The 10440-nt window shown below is 38.6% G+C and overlaps 1 pseudogene across 1 annotated transcript; it reads left to right on the top strand.

The window, feature by feature from the left end:
• Positions 1–3694: 3694 nt before the first annotated feature.
• On the top strand, positions 3695–4150 carry LOC145505488 (cAMP-regulated phosphoprotein 19 pseudogene; annotated as a pseudogene). Its single transcript, XR_014053067.1, has 2 exons — positions 3695–3716; positions 3752–4150. The product of XR_014053067.1 is annotated as a cAMP-regulated phosphoprotein 19 pseudogene (transcript).
• The last annotated feature ends 6290 nt before the right edge of the window (positions 4151–10440 follow it).

Below are 10440 nucleotides of genomic sequence, written 5' to 3'. Positions count from 1 at the left end.
GACAGCTCTTCTAACACATAAATCTTACACTCAAAGCAGCTTGCTTTCTTCATGTTTCAAGGACATTTATGCTTATTATCCTCTGAACTTTTTCCACACTTTATTATTATAACAGTCCTAGCTAACATTTGTTGGATGCACCAATTATATGCCAGTGAATGTGCTATGTGCATGCATGCATGCTAAGTCACTTGAGTCGTGTCCAACTCTTTGCAACCCCATGGACCTTAGCCCACCAGGCTCCTCTGTCCATGGTATTCTCCAGGCAAGAATACTGGAGTGGGTTGCCACTTTCTTCTCCAATGTGCTATACTCTTTGTATATTATTATTTAATCTTTTCACTGCTGTGAGGTAGGACGATTATTATCCTCATTTATAGCTCTGTTGGTAAAGAATCTGCCTGCAGTGCAGGAGACCCTGGTTTGATTCCTGGGTCAGGAAGGTCCCCTGGAGAAGGGATAGGCTACCCACTCCAGTATTCTTGGGCTTCCCTTGTGGCTCAGCTGGTAAAGAATTCACCTGCAATGCGGGTTGGGAAGATCCCCTGGAGAAGGGAAAGGTGACCCACTCCAGTATTCTGGCCTGGAGAATTCCATAAACTGTATAGTCCATGGGGTTGCAAAGAGTTGGACATGACTGAGCGACTTTCACTTCACTCACTTTCACTCAACAGAGGGGAAATTCAAGTTCTGAGAGGTTGTATATTTTGCCTCTCAAAACCTGGGATTGCTGACCTGGTTGCTGACCTGGGATTGAACCCAGTTTTAAAGTAGTACTTCTCCAATGAATCATTTTGCTTCCCACTGTCTGGAATTTCCTTCTTCCTCCATCACTGCCTCTTGAATTCCCATTTCTCCTTCATGGCCCATCTCAAAAGATATCTCTTTCCAAAAAACATTTCCTTATCCCCAGCTTAATGTCTCTTTTTGAGCCTCTACAGTACTTGGAGGCTCTGTTGTGGCAAACTCATAGATTCTGAGACCAGAAAAATCATTCTCTTAATTCTCTATCTAATCTCACAATTATTTGTGTATTGGCCATACAAATATATCAGTTGGGCCATACAAATGTACCAGTTGGTCCCTTAAGTACAGAAGTTCGGTGTACCTTACTCATTTTTGTATCCTCCACAGTACAGAATGCAATGATACAGTAGGAACTCAATAAATATGTACTGACATGATTTAAATTATTTCAACACCCTTCAATCCAATCTACCTTGCAATTTCATCCTGTACATCACTACCAAATTGTTCTCTTAAGACACATTTTTTTAAGGTTTATTTATTATTTATTTTTTGGCTGTGTTGGGTCTTTGTTGCTGCACGCAGTCGTTCTCTAGTTGTGGCAAGAGGGGGCTATTCTCTAGATGCGATGCTTGGGCTTCTTATGGCAGCGGCTTCTCTTGTTTCAGAGCATGGGCTCTAGGGGAAGCAGTCTTCAGAAGCCGTGGTGCACAGGTTTAACTGCCCTGCAGCATGTGGGGTCTTCATGGATCAGGGACTGGAATCTGTGTCTCCTGTATTGGCAGACAGATTCTTCACCACTGGACCACCAGGGAAGTCCTAAAATGCATTTTTATCACATCATTTTTACAAATGCTTTCTGTAGCCTGCTGCATTGTCTCACAATCCGATCCATCCTTAAGCATTTTACTCAATTAAGAGTAGATTTTTAGAAATGTTCACCCTCTGCTGTAGTCAAGCTGGTCTTGTGAGCCCCCACATTACACAATCATTTGTGTCTTTCTGAAATGGCTCTCTCCAGCCCTTGGCCTCTCTACCTTGCAAGTTCTACTTCCCAAGTATTGCCTTTCCCAGTCTTCTCTGGCTACTTCACCATCTTCCATTTCTATATACTTTTTAAATTTAATTTTTATTGTATATTACAGACAAGTTGATTTACAGTGTAGCTTTAGTTTCAGGTATACAGCAAAATGATTCAGTTATAAATATACATATATTTTATATACTTTTAAGAAACAAATTGTACCATGCAATTCTGAACTTATTCTCTATTTGTAACACATAAGATCGTTTCATATTATGTTGACTTGGGAATACAGAATCCTGTCTTACTTATCTTTGTATTGTTTTGTTTAATACATGTTTAAGCAAAAACTAATAAATATTTATTGGATTAATTTTCTAATTATCATCTTCTACATGTTTTATCTTCACTTCTGATGCATCACCCATTTGGCAGTGTCTTCTGAGGCTTTTTAGCCAGCCTTAGGTTTGTCTGCTTCTTTTGCTCCCCTTCTGGTATATAAACCTCTATAAACAAACATACTATTTAAAAATATTAGAGGAATACATTATTACATAAGTCTACCCTGTGTACACTTAATGCATATTATAAAATGAAACTCATCCTGCAATCTTCTAAACTAAATTGGATTTTTGCACAGTAGTTTCCTTTGAAATGGGGCATACTTGTTGTTGCACATTTAACTAGAGTTTTTTTAAGAGAGGAAATCTGCAATAGTACATTATTAAATCTCTAGCCTACTGCCTCCCTTCCATCACAGATGAGAAAACATCTCCTGAATGATGTCAAAAAGGGAAATGAAAGCAGAATAAGGAAGCCTAGTGCTTTCTCCAGGTTTTAAGTCACCATCCCGTAGGCTTATGCACCCTGAAAGTCAGCTGCTTCAAGTTTCTCTGAGGAACTATCTTATGTGGTTTTACAGAAAAAGACTGATTTTTAGGATGATACCAATGCTAGTTTTACTCTCTGTTAATTTACCCAAGTGATTAATTTTGTGCTGGGAATTTAATAACAGACATTATTTCCAAAGTTAAAATAGTTCAGTTGTTACTGACCTTTCTGTCCCAGAAGTACACAAAGGTAAGAATAATACACTTAATAGGGACTTCCCTGGAGGTCCAGTGGTTAAAATTCCAGGCTTTCACTGCAGGGGGCATGGGTTTGATCCTTGGTTGGGGAACTAAGATCCCACATGCCATGGGAGCATGGTCCAACATACTCTCATACTTAGTACAGTATGGGAGACTAGAAAATTAATTAACTCTATGTCAAAATTATCCAGTTTACATTTTGTGAAGAAAGAAAATAGGATTCTTGAATCACTGAGGAAAATAGAAATTTTTAATTGAAAATCTACAGTATTTCTAATACTTCCTGTATAATTATCTGCTTGGTGCATTATTCTGAAAATATTTGATCCAGTAGACATCCCCCATTGTCTTGGGTGCCCCCCTTGGTCACTTGGCAATGTGTGGCCAAAGGAAGATCAACTTTACCAAGATATCAAAAACAAGACATTACTCAGGAGTACTGGAGTACCAAAAATGAGACCCTTCCCCCAACAAATGTATAACAATTGTGACACATTTGATGAGTTATAATCAATTCCAACTTAAGTCTCAGAAATTTGTTGGTAATAATAAAGTACCAAAATTACAAGTGATACATTTAAAATTAATTAGATTCAGGTTATCTCTGTAATAGCATCACTTTGATAGAATATATGTACATTCCAGTATGCTTTCTGGGGGAGGAAAGGGAAGTTTATGGAAAACTACCAGAGACTGACATTATTTTGTGAGTGTACCCATGGAAATGTGTCACAAGCAATAGATGTGAGCAACATTTGTCTTCTCTACAGGGGTGGAGAATACTAGAGCTAAAGCATGTCTTACTGTGTACATTATTTGTCTATTTCACCTAGCCACCATTTCGCCTTCTTGTGGTAATATCATCTTTATTTAAAATGGGGCAGAGCAGGACAAGGAGGAGGGAGCAATATGTTCGAGGAAGTCTCTGAGGCAGCCTCCACAGAGGAGCAGAAGGAATTGGAAGATAAAGTGACCAGTCCAAAGAAAGCTGAAAAAGCAGAGTTAATAGCAAGGAATCCTCATCTGGGACAAAAGCCTAGAAGTTCAGATTTTTTAGGAAAACGTTTGCAGAAAGGGCAAAAATACTTCGATTCTGGGGATTACAACATGGCTAAAGCGAAAATGAAGAACAAGCAACTTCCTACTGTAGTTCCGGATAAGACAGAGGTCACTGGCAACAACGAGCCTACTCCACAGGATCTTTCTCAACAGAAGCCTTGCCTTGTTGCCAGCAAGCTGGCTGGCTGATTAAAAGAGCTGAACTGCGTGAATCTTCTAGTTTCCTTTATTTCTGTGCTGTTTAATCTATTCAGAAACATAGGTCTCCCATTATTTCTCCTTAATATGTTACTGCTCCACTTTTAGTTTAACAATGCACTGATGAAAGAACATGTTAGTGTGCAATATAATCTGCTTGAAAATGATTGTATGTATTGTTGTTCAGTTGCTAAAGCGTATCCAACTCTTTGGAACACCATGGACTGCAGCATGCCTGGCTTCCCTGTCCTTTACTATCTCCCGGAGTTTGCTCAAATTCATATCCATTGAGTGGGTGATGCTATCTACCCATCTCATCTACTTTGCCCTCTTCTCCTTTTGCCTGCAATCTTTCCCAGCATTAGGGTCTTTTCTAATGACTCGGCTTTTTGCATCACGTGGCCAAAGTATTGGAGCTTCAGCTTCAGCAACAGTGTTCCAATGAATATTCAGAGTTGATTTCCTGTAGGATTGACTGGTTTGATCTCCATGCAGTCCAAGGGATTCTCTAGAGTCTTGTTGTTTAAGCCATATCTGGCTCTCTGCAACCCCACAGACTGGAATACAGCCCCACCCATCAACAGATAGGCCGCCTAGTCATACTAGCTTACATGCTTAGTCGCTCAGTTGTGTCCAACTCTTTGTGACCCCACAAACTAAAATTTTCTTTTTCTAAAAAAAAAAATAATAAGATAAAATGGGGACCCACCCCCCACCCCGCCCACACACATTGGGTTAAGAGAAAAGCAACTCCCCCACCAGCTCCAGGGGTGGGTGTAGGACCCAAGGCTAGCCTATCAGAACTTTGCATCCTCTGGCTATCGTGACTAGGAAAAAAATATTTGGCTGCGGGAACTAGCAGGAGGACTTGAACCAAGGGCTACTGAACCACTATAGAAACTTGACAAAGAATCCCCAGGCCTATCAGTCTATTGCCTTTCTAGGCTCCCAACTTGTAACATAGCTAAAGCTGAGTAGTCAGTCTCAAGAAAGGGCATTTACCCCATACCTACAGGGAGCTCAGTGGTAAAGAATCTGCTTGCACTGCAGGAGACATGGGTTCAATCCCTGGGTCAGAAAGATCCCCTGGAGAAGGAAATACCCACTTCAGTATTCTTGCCTGGAGAATCCCATGGATAGACGAGCCTGGTGAGCTACAGTCCACGAGGTTGCAAAAGAGTCAGACATGACTTAGCAACTAAACAACCACCACCACCACCTCTGGTATAGCCATGAAGAATAAGAACAAGCAAGATTACCTAGCAGGAAGAACCAGGGGCCATAGTGGCAATAAAGAAGATCCCCAGAGAGAACAGATTTAGTGGTTGCCAATTAGCTGGCCAAGAAACTCACTTCACCACCAGGGAAGAGGGAGTCTTCCTTACTCCAGCCCCACTGGGTATAATGTATGCTATGGATCAACGATAACTGTTCTATTTTTCATCCATTCTCCCCTTTCCAGAATTAGACTTTCATTGTAGTTATTCTATTTTTCTCCACCATTTTTTAGGTATGTTAGATATAGACAAGTTTTAGGTTGCTAGACCCCAAGTGGCCATATTCAAACTTGATGAGGAAGACAATATACATCAGTCAAAACTCCTGATCTTGAACTTGAACACAGGATCCAGATAACGTCATAGGTTGTCTCACTAGGGAGGGAAATTTGTTAAGCATTTTTTCAATATAAGCATGAATATTTTTTAACCACAACTATTCACCCCTTACTTCCTTTCTAACAGAATTCTAATCTTGTTTACAGAACTGTTTTCCACAAGGCCATGGGCTAAAATGAAGTCAGAGAGGTAACCTGGGACCATGTCATGCTTGTAGGTCACTTAAGAATTTGCACTGTATTCTAAATTCACTAAAATATAAGCTCCATGAGGTCACAGATTTTTGTCACTGTCCCAGAACAGTGTCTGGCATGTTAAATACACAATAGTTTAATGGGAGGGCTTTGTGCAGGGGAGTGACATGACCTGTTGCCGAGAGAACAGACTACAGTGTAGCTACAGTACAGAGAGTGTAGCATGGCAGTAGGGAGGTTAGTAAGTCTACCACAGAATCCAGGCGAGAAGTGACAGGGATTCAAACTGTGGGTAGGGGTTGTGGTTGAGGTAGAGAAGTGGCCAGACATATCACATTTTGAAAACAGAGACACAGAATTTTCTAATATGGATTATAAGAGAAACAGAGAAGACAGGAATAACAACAAAACAGTTATTACTAAACATGGAGCAATGTTTAATTCAAAATCACGTGGCTAGATAATAAATGTTTAAATAGTTGCTAGGACTTCTCTCCTTGGTTCTTTTTTTAAATTCTAGTAAACAATGCTAATGCTAATGCTAAGTCACTTTAGTCGTGTCCGACTCTGTGTGACCCCATAGACGGCAGCCCACCAGGCTCCCCCGTCCCTGGGATTCTCCAGGCAAGAGTACTGGAGTGGGTTGCCATTTCCTTCTCCAATGCATGAAAGTGAAAAGCGAAAGTGAAATCACTCAGCCGTATCCAACTCTTAGCGACCCCATGGACTGCAGCCTACCCGGCTCCTCCATCCATGGGATTTTCCAGGCACGAGTACTGGAGTGGGGTGCCATTGCCTTCTCCGAGTAAACAATATATAACATAAAATTTACCATTTTAGCTATTTTTAAGTATACAATTAAGTGGCCTTAAGTAAATTAACAATGTTGTGCAATTATCACCACAATCTATTTCCAGAATTGTTTTTAAAACATAGACTTTATTTTTTAGAGCAGTTTTAGGGTCACAACAAAAATTGAGTTGAAAGTACAAAGAGTTCCAGTATTTTCCTTTTCCCAACATACTCATAACCTCTCCTATTCAGAAACTGTTCATTATTCCAAACAGAAAACTTGTACTCTTTAAACAATAACTTAGGATTTTGTTCCCTACTCCCTGATGGCGCAGTGGTAAAGAATCCACCTGCCAATGCAGGAGACGTAAGAGACACAGGTTCGATTCCTGGGTCAGGAAGAATCTCTGGAGGAGGAAATGGCGACCCACTCCAGTATTCTTGCTTGAAAAATCCCATGGATAGAGGAGCATGGCAGGCAAAGAGTCACAAAGAGTCAGACATGACTGAGTGACTGAATACAGTCAGCCCCTGCCCATACCTCTAGTCTATTCTGTTTCTATGAATTAGTCTATTTTTAAATGCCTCATATAAGGCATTAAATGAATCATTTGTCCTTTTATGTTTAGCTTATTTCACTTATCAGGTTTGCACTGTTCTTCCATGCTGTAGTATGTAGCAACAGTTCATTTCTTTTTAAGGCTGAATAATATTCCATTGTGTATATATATACACTACATTTTGTCTATTCATCTGTTGATGCATACTTTATTTCTACCTTTTGCTATTGTGAATAATGCTAACAGCATTAGTGCATAAGTATCTGAGTCCATGTTTTCAATTTTTTTTTTGATGTATATCTCACAGTGAAATTCCTAGAGTAGAGCAATATGGTAATTCTGTTTTACTTTTTGGGAAACCATAAAAAATACCAACAGTTGCACCACTTTATGTTTCCACCAACAATGTACCAATTTTTCTACATTGTTCCCACACTTGCTATTTTTTGCTTTTTTGTAATAGCCACCATAATAAGTGTGAAGTGGTATCTCATTATTTGATGTGTATTTCTTTAAAGGCTGAAAGTGAAAGTGAAAGTCGCTTAGTTGTGTCTGACTCTTTACAACCCTATGGACTATACAAGTCCATGGAATTCTCCAGGCCAGAATACTGGAGTGGGTAGCCTTTCCCTTCTCCAGAGGATCTTCCCAACCCAGGCATCAAACCCAGGTCTCCCACATTGCAGGCAGATTCTTTACCAGCTGAGCTACAAGGAAAGCCCAAGAATACTGGAGTGGGTAGCCTATCCCTTCTTCAGAGGATGTTCCTGACCCAGGAATTGAACCAGGGTCTTCTGCATTGCAGGCAGATTCTTTACCAACTGAGCTATGAGGGAAGCCCTCTCTAAAGTCTGGTGATGAGCATATTTTCATGTGTTTATTGACCATTTGTACATCTTTGGAGAAAAGCTCATTCAAATCCTTTGCCCATTTTTGCACTGGGTTGTTTTCTATTGTTGAGTTGCAGCTCTTTATATATTCTGGATATTATTTTTTTAGTCAGATATATGACTTGCAGACATTTTCTCCTACTTTGTGGGTTGTCTTTTGGCTCTCTTGAGTGATACTTTGATGTACAAAAGTTCTAAATTTTGATGAAGTCAAATTCATTTCGTTGTTGTTGCTTATATTTGTAGTGTCATGTCTAAGACAAGGTCAGGAAGGTTGACTGACTGATTTTTTCCATATATAGAAAAGCACTAAAATTATTAACTTGAGATATCTGTTCTTTGTAGTTAGCAGTAATCTTTTGCCAAGATGTATGCTTGACTATGCGTATTTCCCAGCTGAGAAAATTCATATACCTATTTGCTCCTCCCCCTAACTCTTTGGAACAGTCCCCTTAGAGCAACTGAGAGGCTGTTTCCCAGGCTATAGTCCTCAGTAAGGTCCCTGAATAAAACGTAACTCACAACTTTCACCTTATATGTTTTTCCTTAAATTGTCACAGGAAAGTAGACTTCAGGCTATAAATGCCCAGAAGTGAAGAATCAGTATTCCTGAAGTCCATGGACAAACTAAGCTGTATTTTGAAGGTTTTTCAAGAGTATTAGAGCCTGAAAATTCAGCAAGAAGGATGTATACTATAAAAGAATAAAACTGCACAGTAGTAGTATAATATCTGTGCCACTAAAAGTTAATGGGCTGTCACTTGTAAATTTTCATATCCTCCTCACAACATCTATGAAAGATAATGAGAAATAGAGTATATTGTAGTAGCTAAGAGCACTAGTACCTTGGATTCCAAAAGAGCAAGCAGTCAGCCAAATGCAGAGTATGAGACATTCTATTGGAGAAATGATCTGGCTTCTCCATGGAATCAATTACAAGTAAAAAAAAGTAGGTGTGTGTGAGGAGACAGCAGGGTGAGGAGGTGACTGTCAAAGAATACAGCAGACTTAGGAAATAAATGCAATGCATAAAACTGTTTGGATACTAATTTGAGAAAACTAATAGGAAAAAAACACCTTTAAATGATTGGAGAGGTTTTTAAATGGGCTAAATATTAAATGATACTAAGAAATACTATTAATTTTGTTGGATGTACTAATGGCATGGTGGTTATATTAAAAAATTTCTCACTCAGAGATGTATAATGAAGTATTTATGAAGTGATATCTGGGATTTGCTTTAAAACACTGAAAAAAATGAGAAGGGATAGATGAAACAAGATTGGAAAATGTTGGTAATTGTTGACACTGGTGATGGGTATAGAGGGATTCACTCTACCACTCTCTTTCTCCTTTCATATATATGTTTAAAATGTTCTATAACAAAGTTAAAAATAAAAATAAATAATAAAATATCTAAAAGAAGAAAGAAAAACAAAACAGACCCGGTCCACATCCTGGTTCAACCACTTACTTGCTTGGTTACCTTGCAGAAGCTATTTGAAATCAGTAAAACAGCAATAATAAGGGTAGGTAAAGCATTTAACACATTATGGTCTGCATAGTAAAGCTCAATAAATGTTAGCTAATATCATTATTATGAAAGAAATAAAAAATATAATTACAGATTTGATTTAGAGTAATTTAAAAACTTCTTTGTGTCAAAATATCAATCATTAGTTACTGTATGATTTGGAACAGAACTCTGGAACAATATAGATGTTCATTTACTGAAGTTTACTTAAATGAATTATATACATTTTTTTTTTTGAATCTTCTTTCTCTTTTACTTTTTAAATTATAAAAATATGATAACACATCTATAGGAAATTTGGAAAATACAGAACAAAGTTACATATAGTTACACCATTTTTATAAGGGAATTTCATGCATCTATAAAAATAATCATGTGCTAAGTTGAAACCTATCAATTCTATTGCTCAGCATCTTTTTGGAGATATTATCTGATGCAAACAGACAAAAAAGAAATTAAGAGGTAAAAATTGGAAAGAAAACGGTAATACTGACTTCTGTGGATGATATGCTTACATACTCAAAAACCTCTCCCCAAAATCAAAAGAATCAACCGCAAAAAGTACAAACCAAAAGAGAATGCAAGGTAAGGTGGTGGTGGTTGTGTTAGCGCTCAGTCGTGTCTTACTCTTTGCAACCCCATGGATTGTAGCCCACTAGGCTCCTCTGTTCACGGGATTCTCCAGGCAAGAATATTGGAGTAGGCTACCATTCCCTTCTCCCAAGTATAATGTTA

Source organism: Giraffa tippelskirchi, chromosome 5 (assembly GCF_054371585.1).
Source record: "Giraffa tippelskirchi isolate mGirTip1 chromosome 5, T2T-mGirTip1v1.2.pri, whole genome shotgun sequence".
In the NCBI taxonomy this organism is placed as follows: Eukaryota; Metazoa; Chordata; class Mammalia; order Artiodactyla; family Giraffidae; genus Giraffa; species Giraffa tippelskirchi.
The sequence above is the reverse complement of the archived record's forward strand: the minus strand, read 5'-3'. Positions and strand labels throughout refer to the sequence as shown.